Genomic DNA, 20,443 nt, shown 5'->3' with positions numbered 1-20,443 from the left:
CTTCTCAAAGCTAATGCCCATAACGCCACCACCCACTGGTAGCAGCAGGCTGCTGGGCCACTGTGGGGTTCTCATTGCGGAGACTGACAATGCCCGCCATTATCCGGCGACTGTACGTGTTAACCTAGTGGCACAGGGTTGCTCCGACACCTTCCCCTCTGCTTTCTCTTTACTCTGGGGGCCAACAGCAACTCTAGGAGTGCCGCCCTCCTGACTCTCGCTGCTTGTCTCAGGCAGCGCACATCACAACCTCCGACCGGCGGCGCTGGAACAGCTCGGCTGAAAAAGAGGACGCTGGGCAATTACGGAGCTGAGAGGGGGCTGTCATACTGGTGGCCGCGTTTAAAAAGTTAAAAATACTCCTCAAAGCTAATTCTTGGGCCTCTTGTAGATACCAGCCCTCTTGCTCCTTCTTTCCTTCATTAAGAGCTCCGAGGATTCAACGGCACAGCGAGGTTCTAGAACAGGAGCGCAGCGCCGAGGCTTGCGGAAGTGACCTCAACCGAGGGCGCATGCGCCCCCGCAGCTGAGGGAAGTAGGACGGTGGCCTGCGTTTCGCTGCCTTGAAACAACTCCCAGACACCAGTTATTCTTTTGACACGTCTCTAATTGTCATCAGTTTCCAGGGTGATTTCTGGCTCCCATCGAACTGAGAAATTTGCGTTATTATTTCATTATCTCTGCCCTGGCTACCCCGAAGTCTGCCTTTACACAATCTCCTGTCTCAGAATCCGCGGGTGCTGGCAGGACCGTGTGGAAATGCACGTGTCCTTGGCAGAGACGACTTCTGCTGCCGTAGGGGAGAACAGCAGGGGCAGCCGGGGAGTTGAAGACGTGGTGGCTCTCATGAGCTTTTCTGGAATGGGCTCTGCATCGGCGGAGGACACTTACATTTGGTTTTGTGAGAAGGGTAAAATTGAGAAAGCTTACAGACTCTGAAATTTGTAATGATGTAGAGCTTGTGAAGGGCTCACGAACTCAGTTGTGGGAGAGGAGCAAGGGAAGGATAACCTGAGGCGGCTGCTGCTGGTGAGTGAGGGTCTTCCTGGGGGAAAGCCAGGGGTCCTGAGTCATCCTAACGTAAGACTTGGACTTCGTTTTTTTGCCTCCAAGGGTAAACATTATTTTAAAAAGATTTGCCTATTTATTTGAGAGAGAGCGTGAGAGAGCTCATGAACAGAAAGAGAGGGGGCAGGAGAGGGAGAGAATCTCAAGCAGACTGCCAGCTGAGGACAGAGCCCAACACCAGGCTCCATCTCACAACCCTGAGATCATGACCTGACCCCAGATCAAGCAACTGAGCCACCCAGGTGCCCCTTCAAGGGCAAGCATTTTAAAATTACCAAATAGTATATCTATAAATTGATAACTGGATCTGGCACGGACACTCTTAGCAATTTATAGACATCATAGTTGGGGTGGGGTGAGGGGAACGGTTTGTTTGCAGTTGTGAGGCTGACAGATCCAACCAGGAGGAGGAGGAGATGACAGAATGTGACTGGTTTCCAGCGGTGGCGCTGTCAATTCGAGTGCAGGCGCCCACTAGGTGGTGTTTGGGGAAGCATGCTCAGCTCACGGAAGGATGCTTCTGGCAGAATGTGGGCATGCTGAAGCTTTGATTTGTATTCAGTGGAGGGTAACCCACTCACCTCCTCTTAGAATATGTACACGATAATTAAGAAACAGACAATAAAAGATAAATAGGATTGTCATTAAACAAAACCAGATTGGTTCAGATGCATGGAACGTGTGGTGGACGTCATTAAGGAGCTGGTGGAATTGAGAAGATCCTGCAGCTCACAGACTTGTTCTCCGTAAGTCTGACAAAGCATATAGAAAAAGGGAGGGCTTGGGGTGCCTTGCTGGCTCAGTAGAGCATGCAACTCTTGATCTTGGGGTGGCAGGTTCCAGCCCTGTATTGGTATAGGGATTATTTAAAAGATAAAATCTTAAAAAAATTAAAAAAGGGAGGGTTTTACAGACTCCTGGAACATTCCAGCTAACTCACTCCTTCTCACATCCATGGACTGTTTTGCTTTCTTCACTCTAAAACTGACTGTGTCTAAGAGTTTTTAAGACAATGTTTCTGTGACACTGTATGGTGTTATTTGGCACCAAGAAGATGTAGCAAGAAAATGTACAGAGATTCTGCTATACTTTATTCCATATCATGTTACAAGAAAACAACAGTGACAGCTGACAAACCATTACATCTTTCATAATACAGACAAATTACACTTGGGAACAAATATGCAACATGTATTATCCCATTCTCCTTACTATGTTTCATTTTGGAATATAATAGTTTTCTGAATGATGCTAATACATTTCTTAGGTACTGACCCTCTGCTATGAAGTACATATCTCAGTGTATCATACAAAAAAAGAAAAAAAAAAAAAAGAAAAAGAAAAGAAAAAAAAAATCCACTCCCAACTAGAGAATGTAGATTCTGTATGTGCCTCTAAAATATGCTGCTGTAGGAAGGGGAATGAAAATAGGAGATTGCTTATTTCACTTGAGACTTTTTTTTGTTGTTGTTTTTGGTATATGAGAAAATTGCAAGGCAGTAACATGTGTGGTTTCCTCTGCCTACAAGCCAGTAAGAGAGATAGAAGTTATGTGCAATTATGCAGCATATTCCTATGTATAGGGGGCAGGGAATAATCTACCCCAGTATGTACAGCCTAAACATCCTCTTATGTAACAAAGATTACAAAACCAGTAAGTACTATTCACAGATGAGTATCTTATATAGACACATACATAACCTAGGATATTAATTACACTGGCTGTCATGTACACACTGAGGAAAAGATACCAAGAGGTCTTGCTTTCTCTGCAAACCTGGAGGCTCCCCTGGAAACTTTTCTTGCTACTCTTGGGAGGTAGAAATAGCTTCTCACCCTTTTATCAGTGGATGGACAGCCACCCCTGCCTTATGCCCTGTTTTGTTTTTCCTCTGAGCACTGCAAAAACATTTTTTTATGTCTTGTGTATCCTGCATCTTTAAGTCAACAAACTGTTCCTTTAAGAAAATGGAAACAAAGTCCCAACTTTTCTTTCAGAATACTGTGTGTGCACTGATACCTTCACTATGCTAATGAGTTCCTAATATTCCAGCTGTATGAATTCAGGCTAGTCCTTCATATAAAAATAATCTCACAAAACATTCCAGTGCTTTCTCAATAGAATAATAAATCTGCTAATGAACACATTCTGTAATGATTTTCATGGCTGCCCTCCGTGGGAGGGGGTGGGGAGAGAGGAGCTGGGGGGATGGATTGCCAATAGGAGAGGAAAGGGGAGAGAAATGAACCAGACTTTGGATTTCTTGTACTGAGGACAAGGATGGGGAGAGACAGACCTCCAAAATGAGACCTTCTGAGACATGTCTGTGTAAAAAACAGATTTTCCTCCACAATGACCAGCTTATGTTTCCTTTCCGAGAGAAGCTGCCTATGATGGGCACATATCTCTGAATGGTGCCACCATTCCTAAGAGAAGTCTCTTAATATTAAATATTTTCAAAGGTTCAACTTAGAAAGCTTATTAAGTAGCAAGATTTAATCATCAACTGCTCTTGGTTTAAACTTGGTTAATTACAAAAGTTATGCCTCTCCCCCAAATAAATAATTCAAAATCAATCACAGGCAAGGCTGTTCTTGATCGCATGTAAAATTTTCTCTCCGTATTTACATTAAGGAATCGTAATTTAAGCATACCGTAAAATACTGCTAAAGACTTCCAGTGGGTTGGAATGTCTGAGAGAAGAATGGGAAAGACTTCTAGGTAGCAAACAGTAAACATTCCAGCCTTGGGTAACTTTTGCTCTCTTTAAAATCAATTAGTAAATAATTCTTTGCTTTGCACCTAGAAGCTTTCAATGAATACTACTTCTGAATAGGATGGATTGTGACCCTGACATATTTATTCATGCCCCACTCCAGGGAAGGTACCCTTTTAATGCTTAGAAGTTCTGGGTTCAACTTCCTAGGAATACTGGCTTCAACTATAGAGAAGCTTTTTCCTCACGTGACTCTCAGAGAATGTCTTTGTCAAACTGGCTCAAAATTCCTAGTCTTGATCCTAAAAAGTGCAATGCATTTCAAGTTCTCAGTCTCTCTTTTCTGACCAACAGGAAAATGTAAAACAATGTACATGAAAAGTATTTCCATAGGAATTGGTGTTCTGAGGGGCCAGGTTTCATGCTTTAGATGAGGTTCCCTAACTACCCCAGTGGCGTCAGTATTATTTGGGGTTGTGTGGTGAGGGCGGCCCCACTGGGAGAAGGCCTGCATCTGGCAGCTCGCCCTCCCCATCAAAGCGCATGCCCAGTCCACCTTTCCATCGTTGTCACATATGCGCCTTCATCCTTCAAGGCCCCTCATCTTCTTAATAAGGGAAGCTGGGCCTTTCTTTTTTCCTTACCATCTTGAAAGCAAGACTCCTGTGCTGTTTCTACAACCTGTGTTCAAACAGTTTTTCCAGGAGACTGGTTAAAGTTAAGGTCCCCACTGATGTCTTCCAATCAGCTTGGAATGTTTTAAAAAGTGTAATTCAAAGGTGCTTTGGTGTAAATGAGCAGATTTTCAACTCTGGATAACTCTGTAATTTGCTTTTTTTGAATGTTACCTAGCCAAGATGGCTTTTGGGGCTCTAATGTCCAGCAGATAGAATTCTTTTGCACCCAAGTTGTAAGAATTCTGTTCCTCATTCTTTTCTCCTCCACTTAGAAAACACTCCTGAAGCATAACAGAGTGGATGGAAAATATAAGATGTTGACAAGACCCAGAAAACAGGTAAAAAGTCACCTCAATTTTCAGAGGCTGAAAAGTAAGCAATTTATCCCTGTCTTTGTTCTTAACGCTTGATATTTGTTTCTTTACTTCCAACGTACTTGAAAAACAGTCATGCTACGTGGCTTGAAAATGCTAAGCAGATTCCAATATCCTATATACATGTGCAGTTATTTCCAAGAAAAAAAAAAAACCACATTTGCAAATGTCCTCAAAAGGTAAGCAACAGGTGGGGCCCCACAGCCAGGGACCAGGTTGTCAAGTCAGCCTGAGAACAGGAGTTTGCTTTAGCTAAAGATTTCCTTCCTAGTGGTTGCAAAATATGCACTGCTCTCAAAGAAAACACACATTGTTTTATGCCACCATGTGGCTTTCAAGTACAGACGTTACTGAAGAAGTGTGAACACCAAATGTGTTGTCTTAATGTATTTAAGACATGGCTGGTGAAAGCATAAAAACCTTTACAGAGACGCTGCGCTGCAGAGGGAAATCAAACAAAATCAAACACAAAAGACTGAAAAGAATACATGCCATGTATCAGTAAGCAAAGCTTAATCTTCACATAGTTCTTGGAAATCACAAGGTATCCAAATGCGTGCAAGGTTTTAAATAAATTGCAGAGAAAACAGGGTCTTGCCAGCTTCAATTTTCTTGTAAGTGAAATCCACCACAGGGAGGGGAAGGAAACTGATCCGTGATTCCCTTCGTATTATTGGCCACTTCATTAATGTGTTTTTTTTTTCTTCCCAGAATGATGACAACTTAATCCTGGAAGGAGGAAAAGAGAAAATTGCTATATATTAAAAAAAAAAGAAAAGAAAAGAAAGAAAGAAAAAACTTACATCATTCATTTTTTTCTAAATTACACGAGACCTCAAAATTGGTTAGGCTAAAAGTGAGTCTTACCCGTTTTCTCTGCTGCCACCCTGAGCACACAGAGTGGTCTCCTTCACCAAAAACAGTTCTCTTAACACGATAAACAAATGTTCTGACTCCATTTTTTTCCCCCTTAAAATAATTTAACTCCATGAACTGAAATGGTCTAACCTCTTCTTGGATTATTTAGAGAAAAAGAAGTTCAGCAAAATTCCTTCCCCAAATCATTAGTAGTGATACAGGTCTTAATTAAGTGCCTGTAGCATCATACAGATCATTAAAAAAGGACAGATCCTTGTGTTCATTTTTATGGACATGAAATAGAAAAATGGATCACATGCATGCTTTTAAAAAAAGCCCAGCTGTATATAATTCCTTCATTGCCTGTTATCAGACCTAGTTTCAACAGAAGGAAAATTGACCAGCAGGACCTGAATTGCCAGCCTCTTCCCACCATCCTGCATACGACTGTGCATTTCCAGGGGTGCCTGCTTAAACTTGGTAACTACTTCCATATGAGTGGTTCAAGAAGAAAGAAGGAGTGTTTACTCTCTTCCTCTCCACATTTCTTTTTGGTCCTTAAAAATTTTCCTTAGGTCCCTTGGATGGGAAAGGCATGTCTTGCCAGGAAGGATGAAATGAAAGACTCCCAGGATCAAGTCACACAGGACAGAGACTCCAGCTCCACCAAATTCCAGAAACAAGCCCTCATTTCCATTTAAAGTTCAAGGTCACTGAGGCCTGGTTAGGCCTGCTTGTCACCAGTCTATGGTGCAACACTGTCATCTTCCCAAGCAGGGAAGGAACTTTGGCCTTTTATTAGACACAGCTGGTCATGAGGGCTGTCCTGGTAATAACTTTACTGCCCACGGGAGGCTACCTTGACCAAGAAAGCAAAAAGTTCCAGCCCTTACTATTAAGAATAGCATCCTCCCAGAGGCACCTGGGGGGCTCAGTGGGTTAGGGCCTCTGCCTTCAGCTCAGGTCATGATCCCAGGGTCCTGGGATCGAGCCCTGCATCGATCCCAGAGCAGGGAGTCTGCTTCCTCCTGCCTCTCTGCCTAGTTGTGATTTCTCTCTGTTAAATAAATAAAATATTTAAAAAAAGAATAGCATCCTCCCTACTCCCGACTCATATCCTCTGCTTAACAGGATAGTTTTTTGGAAGGTTAACCTTCCATCCTTTCCTTTTTATTGAGGTGAAATTCACAGAACCTAAAATTAACCATTGTAAAGGATATAATTTAGTGGCATTTAGGATTTTCATAATGTTATCCAAACAACCCCTGTCTAGTTCCAGAACATTTTTGTTACCCACAAAGGAGACCCTATATCCTTGAAGCAGTTACTCCCATTCTCCTCTTGCCACAGCCCCCTGGCAACCACGAATCTGCTTTCTGTCTCTATGTATTTACCTATTCTGGATATTTCATACAAACAGAATCATACAATATGTGACCTGTTGTGTCTGACTTCTTTCACTTAGCATAATGTTCCTCTATGTTGTAGCATGTATCAGTAATTCATCCCTTCTTAGGGCCAGTAATACTTTACTGTATGGCAGACCACGTTTTTTTATCCATTCATGAGTTGATGTATATCTGGACTGTTTTCACCTTTCTGCTATTATGAATAGTGCTGCCATGAACATTTATGTGCAAGTATTTAAATACCTGTTTTCTTTTGGTAAATACCTAGGAGTGGAATTGCTGGGTCATGTGGCAATTTTATGTTTAACTTTTGGAGAATTGGCAAATGATTTTCCACAGCGGCTACACCATTTTATATTACTACCAGTGACATATACAGGTTCTGGTTTCTTTGCAACACCCTTGACAATATTTGTTATTTTCTGGTTTTGATTTTTTTTTTTTTATCATAGACATACTAGTGGGGTGGACTGGTATCTCATTGAGGTTTTGATTTGCATTTACCTAATGATTAGTTTGAGCACCTTTTCGTGTCCTTGTTGACCATCTGTGTATCTTCTTTGGAGAAATATGTATTCCAAGTCCTTTGTCCACTCTTAAATTTCGGTTGTTGGTCTTTTGGTGCTGAGTTGTAGGACTTTTTATATACTTTATTTTTACTTTTATTTATTTATTTATTTATTTTAAGATTTTATTTATTTATTTGATAGAGATCACAAGTAGGCAGAGAGGCAGGCAGAGAGAGAGAAAGGGAAGCAGGCTCCCCACTGAGCAGACAGCCCGATGCGGGGCTCGATCCCAAAACCGTAGGATCATGACCTGAGCTGAAGGCAGAGGCTTTAAGCCACTGAACCACCCAGGTGCCCCATTTTTATATATTTTAGATATCAATCCCTTGATTTGCAAACATTTACTTCCATTTTGTGGACTATCTTTTCACTTGTTGATAATATTCTTTGATGCACAAAACTTTTTAATTAGGATGAAGTCCAATTTATCCATTTTTTTCTTTTGTTGCTTATGGTTTTGGTGTCATATCTAAAAATCCATGATCAAATTTAAGGTTATGAAGATTTACATTTTCTTCTAAGAGTTTTATAGTTTTAGTCCTTACTTTTAGATCTCCAATCCATTTTGAGTTGCTTTTTGTATGTGGAATGAGATAGGTAACATTCCATTCTTAAGAATTCTCTGTCCTCAGTGACTGAGATAAATGTAAACAAAAGCCCTTACCTTGAGTTTCTGGGAGAGATCTGGCCGGGAGGGAGAAGCCTGGGTGGGTGCATATCATACATAGGCCCTTTGTTATCACTAAGTCCAAACACCTCAGATATTATCTCACGTACTTGCTGCTTGTGGCTCACTTGGCCAGTCCTTACTCCTGCCAGGCTGCCCAGATATGCCTTTTCCAAATCTCTTCCTAAACAAGTGACCACCCTAGCAAAAATAACAAAAGGAGACCAACCACCTTAACCCCCATTCTTCCAGGGAAATGAAGTAAATCCATCTTGTGCTCTCCTTGTGGCTCCCATGGAATCATGCATTCTGACTTCTGTACTGACATCTTTACTGAGGCCTGTGACATCAAAGACAGAGAACACCTGTCCCCACAACAAACACACCTGTCTATAGGCATCTTCAGCTAGTCCCCAAGCCTGCTACCAAACTTGACATTTTGATTACGCAGATGAAAAAAAAACGCTCATTCTCTTCCACGTTGCTTAAACAGAGGTTGCTGCTCTTCCAGGAAGCTTAGCCCACCCTGGACCAGTGGGAGAGCTGTGGGTTTTTCCTGATACCATCTTACCGAGGCATAGAGTTCCTATCACCACACAGAAAGGACATATAGTTGACCCTTGAACAATGTAGGGACTGGGGCACTGGCCCCTTGCGCAGTTGAAAATCGCATAGCACTTCTGACTCTCCAAAAACTTAACTACTACCTGCCTACCATTGACTGGAAGATTTACTGGTAACATGAACAGCTGGTTAACACATATATTTTTTTTTAAGATTTTATTTATTTATTTGACAGAGAGAGATCACAAGTAGGCAAAGAGGCAGGCAGAGAGAGGAGGAAGCAGGCTCTGATGTGAGGAAGTGAGCCCGATGCGTGGCTCGATCTCCTGGGATCATGACCTGAGCCCAAGGCAGAGGCTTTAACCCACTGAGCCACCCAGGCACCCCAACACATATTTTAGATACATATCATGTACTATATTCCTACAATACAGTCAGCTAGAGCAAAAGAAGTGTTCTTAAGAAAATCGTAAGAGAAAATACATTTCCAGCACTGTTTTTTCTGTATAAAAAAAAAATCAGCATGCAAGCACAGACGTGGCTCCATCGAACTGGTGTTGTTCAAGGGCCAACTGCTCTCCTCCATTCTACCTCTCTAATCCCCAGAATGCACACCTGCCCAGGCTGACCTCCTGAACAAGTGACTTCAAATGTCCCTCCCATATGGGGACATTTCCTGTGAGGGAGAAAATAGGGAGTCAGGTGGCATCTTTATGTTCCTGATTAAACTGGTTTTGTTGACTATTGTGTCCCTAGAGCGTAGCCAAGCCATTGCTCAGATACTCAGGAAACCCCTGCTGAATGAATAGGAAGGGAGGAGGTGGAATCTGAAAATTCAGGAGTGGAGTATGTGTTTAGAACCAGGGTTCCCTCACAGCGCATTGACGGAGGGCGAACGCTGGGCCTGTGCTCTCGTGGTCAAGAGCCCAGGTACAGTGCTGACAATCCACAGATATACCATTAGCCAAGAAAGGCTGGTGGAATAACCACCTTCCTGTGCGTCAAGTTTTTTTTCTTTTTTTTCTTTTTTCTTTCTTTTTTTTTTTTTTAACCACATGACATTCTATTTGAATGATGTAATTTTCAGGATACCTGATTTGACATAATAATAAAAGATGCTGTTACCATAATCCATTGGCATGTTACTATCCTGCTGGGTTGGTTTAAACATTTTTTTAGCCATTGGTGGTGTCTGTCTTTGCCTCCGTCCTGATTCTTTAAGTGGAATCTCTAGAAGTACAGTATGTCCCTAACCCAAGGCATAAGCAGAATTGGATAATAAAGGAGAATGCATAATAATAGTAATTGGATAATAAATGGTGAACACAGTAATTACAGATTAAGTCCTTTATTTGGGTTTGGGCTCAGACATTTAATGGAAGGAGCCAGGAATAAAAAAGAAGGGAGGTGCCAATAAGAGGTATCCTCTTCCCTACCTATGTGAGAGGACTCTACAGCCCCAACTGTGTGCCAAGTACCCTAACACTGTTCAGCAGCAGCATGACATGCCCCTTCTCCCTCCTGGGGCAGTCTCAGTATTCGTTTCAATTTTCAAGGACTACATGAAAATTAGGTTAAGTCAGTTTATTGCTAGATAAATTCTTTAAGATCTAAATGTAATCATATGTTTGATGTATGGGGAGGTGGGTAGAAGGAGTGAGGATATACAATATTCCCAGGGAAGCAAAATATAATAGCAACGTATGTCCTTCCCTTACATTTAATTGATTATTAAAACAGACCACATATACAATACAAATGAACAGTGAGTGTGACCATAAGCTCAACTAAGTGCACATCAACTCATAGGTATATATATCATCCGATTAACAGATGCCATTTTTATCTTGCTTCCTGCTTTTACAATGTTCTTTCCCTAGAAATGAATGTTTTAGACAAGAAATTGGATTTTATTGATAAAATCCTTATTCAGAAATATCTACATAGAGCTTCTCGGCTATAAATATTAATTAATTGGATCGCTGGTACCCATAATGCAACTTTGTTCTGACCCATGTGCCCTCTGAACTAGATATTTTTTGGATTCAATTTTCTTAAAACCAACTGTCAGCGTCATGTGATGGAGGAGATGAAAAATGAAAATGAGCAGTCCCGCTGTGCAGGTGGGTGACCTGTGGGAGAGAGTCTGCCTGGTAGGATTTTTACACGAACCATCAGACACAGACCAATTGATTAGATCATCTCATACCCGCCACCAACTAGGCTCAAGAGACTAATTAGAGAGAGTACTGCCTGCGCAGGCACCCCATTGACACCTAATTTGCTCAGCCAAAGCCTTTGGGGAAAATGTATTATCTCTGCAGCTGCACTTCATGCATTTCTGATTTGAGGCATAAGCAAGGAGTGCTTCATCACTCTTTTAAGCAAACTGAATGTAGGAGCCCTTAAGTGCTAAATGCAAGCAAACAGACCCAAATTAAAAACGGGCCAGGCTTGTTCTAATTCCCTCTGTGCTCCCCATTAAGTCTCTGTGTGTACATACACACACACACACCCCTACATACACACACGCAGTTTGCAGGCTGGCGGGACCATACAGCTGAGGACCCCAGCTTAGGGTGCTACCAATGCGATCAGACGGCCTTTCTTTCACTAGCCTATTTACCCACTCAGAGGCTTTGTGTTTGTTTTATTGTTTTATTTTTTTTTTCCCCCTGCTGTACTGCCCCTCTTCGAAGTAGTCTTTTTTTTTTTTTTTTCCTACAGAAAGACTCTGGCCCATTTTCTTCCCCTCTAAGCCTCACTGGAGAGAAGTGATTATTTTGGTTCCAAATTAAAACAACTGTAGGTTCTCCTTTCATCGCCTAAATTGTGAACAGGATATTCACCAGGATGTATGTGAGGCTGTAGGGTAATCCGCTCATTTCTGTTTGAGAGACCCTTTGTTAAAAGATGCCTAACAGAGAGGAAAGAATTATTAAAATCTGACAGAGAGAAAGCTGCCTCACAATAGTGAAGACAGTATAGAATTATAAAATATGAAGTTACCTTTGAGAAAAGCAATGGACAGCATTTGACCAAGTTTAGCTTTTATCTGTTCTTCTGTAAGATAAAACCAGTTCCAATCTTCTTTTCAAATGTAGACTCCAAACCACCGGTAAATAAGGAGTCACTTACAGATAGATATGTAATTAATGACATGCTTTAAAAAGGGGGAAATAAAAATTAAACATTCAGACAATATGGAAAAATTAGGTTATCTTTGTGCCAAATCTAGTGGCTGTGGGGAATGAATTTCCATCATGCTGAAATAAAAGGAAAAAACAAAACAGGACCTGGGATGGTGGTATTCTAGAGTGGACTTACTGATTTTATGCCTTTCTAGTCACATGCTACATGAATTATTTTACCCACATGTTCTGGTAAACTATAATTCTGCTTTGTAATTTTCACATTTATCTTATTCTTGAGAATTCAGTGAAGATATTTTTGGATCATTTTAGCTGTCTACTTTTAAACCAGCATTCGAAATTGGCCTAAACTGGTCAAGTCAAAGGATTCCAGTGGCCATCAAAGTGAATAGCTTTTTGAAGGTACATGGAAAGTGGCTTGAGATGTTTGAGAACAGTTAGAAAATCAGGGCCTTAACTAACATATATAACTGTCTATAGAATTTGTTCTGATATTGTGGAAAACAAAGTACAGAATGCTTTCCCTCCCCAAGCACCATATTGATAAGCTTTCACATGGAAAATATCCAGGGGGAAAAAAAAATCTACTAAAGAGGCTGTGCCACTTTGAGTTCAATACTGCTTAAAATACTAAGAAAAGCAACAAAATTAATCTTTTGTACTTAATTCATCTTCAGCAGCATTCACTACTTATAGAAAATTAACTCCAGAAATAAGGTTACTAAACCCTGAAGCAACTAAGCAAGTACAGATCTCTCAGAAGTAAAAATATGTATAAATACAAGTATATACATATATGGCGCATATACTCATTTGTATATATAGAACATACGTACTCAAACTTCATACTGTAGATTTTATATAAATGTCACATTCAACATGGTAAGTTTTAATCTTTATACTGATATAAAAAATCTGGTGACAGCTTAATTTCTTCATTTTTTTTTAAGTGAGTTATGTTATGATTTGGCTAGAAATATAGGTTTTCTTTTAGAACATCTGAAATCAGTGTTTTCCAGTTACTCTGAGGTTGCACTGAAGCTTCTTGAAGGAAGTAGAAAATTAGCCAAACCTACTTCTCTAACTTATTTCTCACTTATGATAATCATGTTTCTTCTTCACCATCCCCCCAGCCCCCAGAAGGCAACATATCTTTGAGACCAGCAAGAGAATATTAATTAAAATGAATGCAGGGATAGACAGGCTTTGTTTTAAGCTTAACAGAAGGTCCATCATTCAAAATAGCTCAAATCCTTTAAGTTGAAAGCCGTTTGGTAACATCCATATGGATGCACAATGCACTAATTGCAGTGACTTTGCACATTTTAAGCTTCATGCCAAAGTGGAGATTTTAATTAAAAATTTTCAAGCAAGGCTATAAGTCTAACATTTCAAAACAAAACATTTCTCACACAAGGAAAACGGACTTAACATATCATTTCAATAATCATCATTATCAGTGAACATTTACCGAAATCCTCATTAAATACTGGGCATTGTGTGATGTATAATTAGTGGTAATTGAAAAGAACGCTGTATTTTCATGGTGTGACTGTTTATTAAATCGGCCTTATGTAAAAGACTAGTCATATTTTAGACCCATGGGGATGGCGATTCTGGGAGTATATTCCGTCTTGGTGAAGGCCAAGAGGAGTGCAGACAGACAAGGAAAGTACTGATGTAGGTCTTCTAAGAACATCCAAGACACAGGCCATCTTTTACATATATATACATATACACACACAAAATATGTCTTTAAATCATATGTATATAATCATATATGCACACACACACACAAATATATACACTGTGAGGTTTGAAATAGCTTGCTGAAATAGTTTCAATGACAAAGTTAAGAAGAGCAAAACCTTTACTAAATGAGACTTATTTTTTTCAAAGATTTCATATTGGAAGATTTACTTGCTCAGCAAACCTTTATAACTGACTGGCTGCTAAGTGGGATAAGTTAATTAAACAGGATTCTGACTCTTTAACCTTCCTTATATATTATAGTCCTACTAAACTATATTTAGATAAACCAAATACAAAGCTATGTAACCTAGCAGTGTGTGAATTTTTTACAACTTAAAATGAACATACACAAATATCATAAAACCACTTCTAAGTATTTAGCAGTCAGAGAAACACGAGGGTTGATGTCTGACTTTAATTAAAAGATCTGAGAGGAGATCTGAGACTTCATTTTGGGTGGATTTTTTTCTTTCAAATTAAAACTTGTCTAGTATTATTGTCCAAAGTGTTGAAGAAGAAGAAGTTTCCATGCTAAGGGTTTTGAATTCAACATAATATCATCACCCCTACAGTGCCATTCTGTCTTATGAACCATTATATTGCAGAAATCTGCAAAGCTACAACATAAATTTCTGGGATTGAAATTAGATTACAAATGGCTGGTACATAAAGAATGGTGTCAGCATAAACCAGAAGTCAGATTAGTTCATGAGAGAGACTTAAATCTATTGTGGACGTTCTGAGCTGCCAAGTCATGGCAGCCATATGCAAGAGACATAGACAGTGCATGGGAGTTGAAGAGGTGAATAGTACTGTACATGCTGTCTGTTTGCCTACATACTTCCTCTTGCCTTGGTTTGGCCACATGCTCTGTCTTGGAATTAACTGTTTCTTATACAATTCTCCTAGATCTTGGCACATTTGCTCCAAAATTCTACATCTTCAACCCTTTCATCAATCTTCTTTCACTTGTAAGAGATGCTAGTATTTTTATTAGTGTTTTTATTGCTTTTGATGAGTGCTCTGTGCTCTAGACTGAACGTTGTATACCCCCCAAATTCCTATATTGAAACCTAATCCCCAGTGCGATGGTAGTTTCAGGTGGACTCCTGGGGGTGATTAGATCACCAGGGTGGAACTCACATGAATGGGATTAGTGCCCTTACTAAAGAGACCCTAGGGAGCTCTCTCACCCTTCACCATGTGAGGACACAAAAAGAAGAGGAAGAGGGTCTTCATCAGACATGAATCTACTGGTGCCTTGCACTTGGGCTTCTGGCCTCCAGAACTTTGAGAGATAAACTTCTGTTGTTTGTAAAGCCACCATTCTATGGTATTCTGTTATAGTGGCCTGAACAGACAGAAACATTATGGTTACTAAGTTGAATACATTTTGAGCTGTCTGCCTCTTACTCTATTTTTCCCTATAAGCCATATAATTTTTACAGGGTATTCTGCTGAATGCAGGCAGGAAAATGGAAATCTTATTCTAGCACTAACATCTATTCTGATACCATCACAGAACAACACATTCACTACCATAGCACATTTCTTCCCGCAGGAAGGTCCCACAAGGCCATACTGGGGGATGTAGATGCTGGACAGCCAGCTCACCTCCCACCAACTCCTTCCCATAGCTGCCCCACCAGGTGAATACTGCCAGAATACTTCCAGACCAAGATCAAGGACCCTAAGTGCTGAGTCATGGAAAGTATCTACATATTGAGTCACTGGGTATGCATCTCCACAAAATTATAATAAAGTATTTTGATACTGGCTATACTGCTATAACAAATTATTGTATCTTAAAAAAAAAAAAAAAAAAAGATTTCATTTTGCCTTTCACAAAGATGGTGCTGAAAGCTTAGAAGGAAGCCCCAGCCCCTCCTAAAGCCGAAGCCAAAGCAAAGGCTTTGAAGGCCAAGAAAGTGGTGCTGAAAGGCACCCACAGTCACACAAAAAAGATCTGCCGGTCACTGTCACTACTTTCCAATGACCCAAGACTCTGCATCGCTAAAGGCAGCCCAAATACCCTCCAAAAAGCACTCCCAGGAGAAACAAGCTTCATCACTATGCCATCATCAAGTTCCCACTGATACTGAGTCAGCCATGAAGAAAACAGAAGACAACAACACACTTGTGTTCATTGTGGAGGTCAAGGCCAACAAGCACCCGATCAAACAGGCTGTGAAGAAGCTCTGTGACATTGATGTGGCCAAGGTCAACACCTTGATCAGGCCTGATGGAGAGAAGAAGGCATATGTTCTGCTGGCCCCTGACTATGATGCTTTGGATGTTGCCAACAAAATTGGGATCATCCGAACTGAGTCCAGCTGGCTAAATCTAATATAAATTTTTTTGCCATTAAAAAAAAGGAAAAAAAAAAAAAAGATCTCATTTTAAAATAATCTCCGCCTCAGCATGGGGCTTGAACTCACAACCCCTGAGATCAAGAGTTGCATGCTCCACTGACTGAGCCAGCCAGGTGCCCCACAAGTTAGTGTATCTAATAGGCAAGATGAGTTCTGAGAGGCGGATCTACAGAATATGTGCCGTGAGGAGTAAATACTAGCATTTTGTGCTCAGGTAGCATTTTCTCTCATTCGAAGTATATTTCCATTTATTTGCTCATTAAATGAAAGTGCCTAAAAAAAGATCATGATGGTAAGAAAATAATAGATTTTATAAAATGGAGTGTTTTTGTTTTGTTTTGTTTAAAGTTCTATTCCTTGAGCCACTGGTTCAATGCCTGTGGCATTTTTGGCAGCAGGAGGTGTCTGTCTCCTCAGGTCTAAGTGCCCACAGCACTCCCTAGAGGAACCCACCACCTTTCTAGGAACTAGGGGGACCAGCTGTCCCGGTTTGCCAGGCCTGAAGGAGGTTTCCAGGATGGAGGAATCTCAGTTTTAAAACTGGGGCAAATCAAAAGGAGTCGGTCACCCTCCCAGAGACAACAGGGTTGACAAGCTGTTACTCCCAACTTTATTATATAAACAGAGCCAGCATGCCTGGAACTTTATTTTACTATAAGAACAAAGACACGTTGATGCTCTGGTCTCAAAACGCGAGTCACAAAGTGTCCCAAACGCTAACGCCGAGAGTGGCGAAAGATTTGTTGAGAAGTGGGTGGGATATGAGACTGCCCTCTGCTCAGCTGCCAAGGGATTTTTCACCTCTCCTGGACTCTGCATTTTAGACCTTCCTCTGTAAGGTTTTTTTGTTTTTTTTTTTAAATCAAAGCCCTGGCCAATCCCATTCTGCTCTAATGAGGTTGTTGAATTCAAGACCATCAGCTTATTCTTCACCACAATTCTCAGTTGCACTTTCAATAAATCCTACCTATTTAAATTCATACATGCCTGTGCTGAGCCTCACAGAGGAGGTGGCTAGGGCTGCCACTCTCACAGGACAAGAAGTGCAAATGTGGCCTGACTCCCCATAGTATACCTCTCTCCTGCCCTCATATCAATCACCACGCACCAGAAAGACGCCTCAGGTACTCATTAAATAGTTTGTTCACTTGAGTTTTTATATTTGCCTATACATTTAAAAGGAAAAGGAAAATGTGCACTAAATCCTAGCTTTCCTGCTCTGCTGTAATATATAACTCAAACATGAATTTGATTAGCACACGACCTCAGACAGACTTTCAAATTGCAGTGTTTGGAGATCTGAAATATTGTCAAATCTTTCAAAGAGCCACTGTGATAAATTAGAAAACATCATCACTACACTCCTGTCTTGAATCACTGTCGTCACACGTCGTGGACTGGGAGGTCTGGCTCATTAAAAATGTGAAGGCTGTAATGTCTGATGAATAAGACACTCAGATCAACACAATTGGTTTCCTCCTGGCATAAAACAATTAAAATGCCAACAGCTCAGTGGTTTAGCGGCAGAGCAAAGAACAGCGCCTGCAGGCCTGGGGTCAAGCTCTCCCTTCTACTGGCAACAGAGCCCAAGAATGCAGTGACATTAGCCAGTGCACACCAGGCTCGTGAGATGAAGGGATGCCGTGTGCTTTTTTAGTGTCCACTTGGGGCTGACTGAAACAAAAGCACCAATAGAGTTAAGGGAGTTGAGCCCTTATTGTGGGAGGCGAGGCAATACCTTTTTGCCTTGCCCCCAAACCAGAATCCCACATACAATGCGGTTAAGTCAGGAATGTGACATCTTCTCTTCCACACCTGTGAGCCAGAGCACATCCCAGAAAGATCTTATTTCCTCTTCACACAAATGCTAGAGAACAAAGTCATGCCTTGTCTGGGTTATGCTGTTTGTTTTCCAGTCTGCTGGCATTAAAATTGTACCCTAAGCACCTATCACGTCTCATGATGCTCTGTTAAGTCCTTTCAAAAGTTCTGACTTTGAACACTGGGGCCATTTGGAAGGAAAGAAAAACAAAAAAACAAAAACCAGACAGCTTCATGTTATCATGGGGGAAAATCACTCAAATTCCATTTTAAACATAATAATTAAATAGAAGGTACGTTGTATGAAGTATAGAAAAGTGGGGAAAAAAACAAACCCAGCCTCATCAGCTTCAATAAGCTGTTTGGGTTTTGTTCCTTTTGCCATTCTTCAAGGGTGGGCGGGGGTGGGGTGGGGTGGGGAGAGCTCCATAGGAGATGTCATGAACAATGAGCTGGGGCCTGAGATGCTAATACAGAAAAGCTCTTTTGTTTTCTAATTACTGACCTCCCAGAGTTTTTGTGATAAGAGTTTATACAAGCAATTACATAGCACCAGAGTTCTCATAATCAATTATTGAGGACCTTGGTCCAAGCAGGATGTAAAACTGCTCATGCTTGGATTAACACAGTAAAGTTAAATCCTGTCTCTCTCAGTACTTTCTTATTTTTTAAAAAAGATTTATTTATTTTAGAGAAAGAGAGAGAGAAAGAGAGCATGAGAACACATGGGGAAGGGGCCGAGGTGGGGGGGGCGGAGAGAATGTGTGTTGTGTGTGTCAGTCTGGAGCAGATCCCAAGCTGAGCTCAGAGCCCAACATGGGGCTCAATCTCATGACCCTAAGATCATGACCTGAGCTGAAACCAAGAGTCAGATGCTTAATGGACTGTGCCACCCAGGTGCCCCACTCAGTACTTTGTTATCAGGAAAAATTCTTTTTTTAAAATTTTATTTATTTATTCGACACAGAGTGGTAGAGTAGGCAGAGAGGCAGGCAGAGAGAGAGAGAGGGAAGCAGGCTCCCCGCTGAGCAGAGAGCCCGATGTGGGGCTCCATCCCAGGACCCTGAGATCATGACCTGAGTGGAAAGCAGAGGCTTAACTCACTGAGCCACCCAGGCGCCCCAAAGGAAAAATTCTAATAGGTTGATTTTAGGCACAAGGTAGAGGGCAATTATTAGGAATCAAGGTGTGAAATGAAAGGCATAATTTAGAGAGACTAGAAAACAATTCAAGGCAATAAGAGTTTTCTGTCAAAAAGTATGTAATCATGGTCACTGGAGTGCTATTTTTCTAAGCACTACATATATCACAGTAATCCCTCTTTTTTTTTTCCTTTGTGAGAGAGGCAGGGGAGGGTCAGAGAGAGAATCTTAAGCAAGCTCCATGACCACCATGGAGTCCTCACAACCCTGAGATCATGACCTGAGCCAAAATCAAGAGTCAGACGCTTAATCAACTGAGCCACCCAGGTGCCCTTCAGGCTGTGAAGATTCTTAAAACTTTCTGAGTTACTGCCAAACTTGAGAACCAGAGGAACACCAATGAATTCTCTTCAGAAAATGACATCGCTAAAACTACATGCAGAGTTTTTCATACAGTCTGAACTGATTCCATTAATAGATCCGGGGACCCCAGGTCAAGGACCTCAGGATTAGAGTGTCAGAATGTTGACCCATCATGATCATTTTCATGATCTAGCCATAATTTCAGAGCATACTGCAGAGGAAATACCTTCTGTGAAAGTTAAGTATTTGAAGGTAATTCCTTTTGAGCAAGCGCACAGTCTAGGGAGATTTCTGTTAAGGGGGAAACTGCTTACATGATTTCTTACACCCTCCCTCAGTGATAAAAATACAACCTACCAAATAAAAACAAAACAAACTAAAAAAATCTCATTCAGTTTGTATATCACGTTTCCTTCAAGAAAGATGGAACCTGGACCATTTTATCTGATGAAGGCAACTGCCAGCAAGAAAAGCAGAAATGGGAGCTATGGATCCTACATAGAGAGCTAAATAGCGATCTAAAATAGATGAACCTCAGACTATGAGGAGCTGAGTCAGACTCTTTTTCCCCACACACAATCCTTCATTCCTCCTTCCCTTTTCTTCTCTATTAAAGTCATTATCAGTGATGTACCAACATTAATGCAGATAACAGATCAATGGAAACTAACTCCATTGTACCCATTCTTACTAATTATATACAATGCCAATGATCACTTCATTTCATGTTATAGTTATTGTTTTTGTACTATGAAAACCAAAATTATTGAGAGCTTCTCATAGCTTTGCCAATGACCCTGAGCTCTTATTTTTCCTTTTAAGGTAAAAAATAGTATCGGCCAAGAATTTGTAATTTTTTTTAATACGGTCTCCTATGTTTTCTCTCTCAGAGAGGGCTGCAGACAACTCTCCCGAGAAGCTAGAGATTTATTGGGCCT

General features: G+C 40.9%; 1 protein-coding gene across 4 annotated transcripts in view; it reads right to left on the bottom strand.

The window, feature by feature from the left end:
* Positions 1–2,138: 2,138 nt before the first annotated feature.
* CDK14 (cyclin dependent kinase 14) overlaps positions 2,139–20,443 on the bottom strand; it is a 570,565-nt gene continuing 552,260 nt past the window's right edge. For all 4 annotated transcript variants that reach the window (XM_044245987.1, XM_044245990.1, XM_044245988.1 and 1 more), the window contains one exon: positions 2,139–5,565. The gene's annotated coding sequence lies outside the window, so the exon portion shown is untranslated. The remainder of the gene's footprint in view (positions 5,566–20,443) is intronic.

The sequence above is a fragment of the Neovison vison genome, chromosome 4 (assembly GCF_020171115.1).
Source record: "Neovison vison isolate M4711 chromosome 4, ASM_NN_V1, whole genome shotgun sequence".
NCBI lineage: Eukaryota > Metazoa > Chordata > Mammalia > Carnivora > Mustelidae > Neogale > Neogale vison.
This window is presented reverse-complemented; position numbering and strand designations above follow the sequence as displayed.